General features: G+C 37.6%; 1 pseudogene; it reads right to left on the bottom strand.

Annotated features, from left to right (window-relative positions):
• Positions 1 to 461: 461 nt before the first annotated feature.
• LOC112653474 (COP9 signalosome complex subunit 8-like) lies at positions 462 to 1088 on the bottom strand (annotated as a pseudogene).
• Between the last annotated feature and the right edge of the window lie 3235 nt (positions 1089 to 4323).

Below are 4323 nucleotides of genomic sequence, written 5' to 3'. Positions count from 1 at the left end.
TATTCAGGAGGTGAGGAGAAAGGAGAGCATATTCTCTGAAGGGGGTGCATCAGAATCCCTGGCAGCTCAGAGACTGTCTCTGGACAGTCCTCCTCAGACCCCAAAGGAATCACTGCAACTATCAACCATCAGTGCCTATGGGGTATGCTGTACGCTGGGGCAGGGGCAAACAGCTGACAACCACTGACCTACATGAAGCAGGAGAGCTGTTTTATGTCAGTCACTAGGAAATACAAACTGCATAATACTGACGGGCTCCATCCAAATTGTAAAATATTACAAAATGAGAATTGTTTCAATAACTATTCAGCATAATGTTTAAGGACAAAATATATAATAATATACTTTATATATGTATTTTATCACATACTCAGTAAGGAATGCTGAGGTGCTTCATCCATCCAATAAATTTACATTTCTATATCTGTCAGTATACAGGATTCTGAAGGTGGATCTTGGACTCAGAATGATACATCAGTTTTTAAGGAAAGCCACATAGTCAGTCTGGCTAACTGCTGCTCATTGGGGATTGGGGGCACTGGGGCGGGCTCTGATAAGGGAATAAACCTGTTAAAGGACACATCCAGGGCCCCTGCAACTAGCTTTTTGGGCATAACCATTCCTGTGGTAGAGTCGGCTTGCCATCCTTGTTCCAATATACCTTTCACAGCCTCCTCCACAGGGAGCCCAACAAAGGCCACCAAGTCATCAGCAATTATGGAGGTGCAGGCTTGAGAGACCAGGGCAAAGGCTCTTCTTCTTGTTGCATCTCTAAGTGCTTCCATGATTGTTGGACCGTCTCCAACCACTGGTGTGCATTGATGGTCATATAGATCCCAGGGAAATCTCTCGGCCAGATTCTCTGTCCTACTGACCAAATTCCCCCAAGTTCAGAATTTGCAGACTTTTATAGCAGGTGGTATCCTCTTCCAAAGATATATTATTTATGTCATTGTGGAGCAGATAGAAAGCTAAGAGCTGACCATACAAGGGGGGGCGGGGGGGGGCATTCCTCCAGGAGCCTCGAGCTCCTGGTTCTTGCACTGATCCAGTAGCTTCTTGAAACTGCTGAAGGCACTTTCCACCATCACCCACTGGCATCTTCCCAGCCGGTCCCGCAGGGGCACCCTCACCAGAGCCGACCCACGACTGTCCCTCTATTTTAATTTTTTTTAAAGATCTTATTTATTTATTCATGAGAGACACACAGAGAGAGAGAGAGAGAGGCAGAGACACAGGCAGAAAGAAAAGGCAGGCTCCATGCAGGGAGCCCGATGCGGGACTCGATCCTGGGTCTCCAGCGTCATGCCCTGGGCCAAAGGCAGGCACTAAACTGCTGAGCCCCCCGGGGATCCCCTCTGTTGATGTTTAGAGGCTTTGTTGGCTGTTTGGTTTTCCAAGCCTCTCAAATGCTTTCAGAACCCTGAAATTCTGCTAGTATTGGAGTGGGAATACTTCACAAACCATTGCCGTGATGATCTAGCCCCGAAAAGCCTAGTTTCTGTGTTTTTTGATGTTCCAGGCAACAACAAAAAACAATAGTGTGATTTAATTTTCTGAAAATTAGGGATATCTGTTTCCTCTTAAAATCCCCATCTCTTACAGATGCAGTGAAATGCCGGGACACCTGCACCCCGATGTTTATAGCTGCAATGTCCACAATAGCCAAACTGTGGAAGAAGCCTCAGTGCCCATCGAAAGATGAATGGATAAAAAAGATGTGGTTTATGTATACAATGGAATATTCCTCAGCCATCAGAAACAACAAATACCCACCATTTGCTTTGACGTAGATGAAACTGGAGGGTATTATGCTGAGTGAAATAAGTCAATCGGAGAAAGACAAACATTATATGGTCTCATTCATTTGGGGAATATAAAAAATAGTGAAAGGGAATAAAGGGGAAAGGAGAAAAAATGAGTGGGAAATATCAGAAAGGGAGACAGAACATGAGAGACTTCTAACTCTGGAAACAAACTAGGGGTGGTAGAAAGGGAGGTGGGTGGGGGTGGGGGTGACTGGGTGACGGGCACTGAGGTGGGCACTTGACGGGATGAGCACTGGGTGTTATTCTATATGTTAGCAAATTGAACACCAGTAAAAAATAAATTCATAAAAAAATCCCCATATCTTGCCACATGGTACTGGATTAGGAAACCTCAAATTTCACAAAGTAGACAAAGAAATACAGATATTACCATTTTATTTTTGTAGAAGAAGTTATTTTTTCAGTATTTTTCAGTATGATACTATTAGTTAAACCATACCTACAATTCCTTATTATGCATGTATAGTGAAGACTGAAAAAGCCAAAAACAGAATGAGGGAAACTACAGAAAGAAGTGAAAGAAATATAGTAAGATAGACATTTGTCTGTTTTTCTCAGAGAGTTTTAATATTATTTTAATTATTAAATTGCAGAAACATAAAATGTTATTTTATTCTTTCTGGTTTTCTCTGCTAACAGCAGAACCAACATTTGAGATGACTTTACTCATTCTGTAACTTCCAATGTAGTCCATAATTTATGAGAGTAGTTTGCACAGGAAGTTTCCTGAGAATATTTTTTCACACAGGCAAGATAAAGCCTTCCTGGCATAGTGTTGGAGGTGCATTTCTGTATGAACAGGTTTTGTGGCCAGAGATCTTGTTTTTAATGCAGGCATCAAAGAAAAGAATGCAAACAAAGCAAATAATTTGTACAAAATTGTAACAAAAATGCTCCCTCAAAATCTGAAGAAAATAGAAGTGAATGCAAATAAAAATATGTAAACAGATTTGTAATATATGTAATTTTTATTTGATATAAAGCCATAATTTTAAAAAGATAAAAAGTAAAAGCCTGCATAGTAAAATATCCATTGGAACAGTGTTGACATGAACTTTTTGCTATACTTAAATCAATTTTTATTATTTGTCTAATGTTATCATTTTGGAATTATAAAAAGGGAATGTAATGGGAATAAAAGGGATTATTTTATATATGTATATAATTCTTTTATTGGCTTATATATAACTTGAAGTAAATTGGAAAAATATTTTAGAACATTATCAATTGGGAATACAAATAACAAAACCCATTCTTGGTAGATTAGTAAAATACTAATTGTTGGCAAGAGCCAGAAAGTAGGAACTATGCCAAAACACACCATTTAGTACCAGTGACACTGCATCTGGCTACGAGCATTTCTGTCACCACAATTCATGAAGAATTGAGTCTTCATTACCACACTGATTGACTCCAAACACAAATCTTGGTTAGTTGTTTCTGACTGATTGGAATCTAGGTCATACACCTGCACCTTAAGCATAGAGAAGTTTACAGTTCAGGTTATCTGCCTTTTGTACCGGAAAATCAGGACATAAAATACGGAGAGTTACTAAAATGTTCACAATGCTGTGAAGCCGCGAATAACAGACATATACTATTAAATCATGCTTTATATTTAATCAAGCAGTAAAAAAAAATAAACTTTCTTCTTACAATGGATAATTTTGAATTAAATATGATGACTAGACTTCAAGGAGAGACTTCTGAGACTAAGTTCAGATTTCTGGACAAATGTGATGTAGAGTGTCCTCATTTTCAGGATTAGAACCAGGTTATAATTTTTTCTTGTTATGGATCAGTTCCCTGTAGTAATTCTAATTTCCCTGAAGAGCCCTAAAACTTAAACATCTAACTTCACACCTACTAGGATGGTTAGAATAAATAATAGGATAATACATATTGGCAAAGATGTGGAGAAATGGGTATCTCATATATTGCAGGTGAGAGAGTAAAATTGTGTAGCCACTTTGAATGATGGTCTGCCAATTTCTCAAATAGTTAAATACAGAATTACCATATGACTGTAGGGTGTATATTCAAGAGAAATGAAATATATGTCTATACAAAACTTGCACAAGAATATTTATTGCATCATTCTCAAGAGCCAGAAAGTAGAAAAGTCCAAAAACTGATATATAAATAAAATACAGTATATCCAAACAATTGATTATTATGTGGTTATAAAACCGTTACATGCTACCATGGATGATCTGTGATAACATTATGTTAAATAAAAACAAAACAAAGCAAAACAAAACAAAAAGTTACAAAGGAGCAAATATTTATAATTTGATATATGTGTGATGTCCAGAATTAGGCAAATCTATATAGGACCTGAAATACAACATGGCAACTATAGTTGATAACACTGTATTGTTTAATTGAAATTTGCTGAGAGAGTAGAACTTATTCTCATCAAAAAGAAAAAAAATATAGAGAGAATACATATATGAGTATGTATGTGTGTGTGCATATATATATATATATACAC

This window comes from Canis lupus, chromosome 3, assembly GCF_003254725.2.
Source record: "Canis lupus dingo isolate Sandy chromosome 3, ASM325472v2, whole genome shotgun sequence".
Classification (NCBI taxonomy): Eukaryota; Metazoa; Chordata; class Mammalia; order Carnivora; family Canidae; genus Canis; species Canis lupus.
The sequence above is the reverse complement of the archived record's forward strand: the minus strand, read 5'-3'. Positions and strand labels throughout refer to the sequence as shown.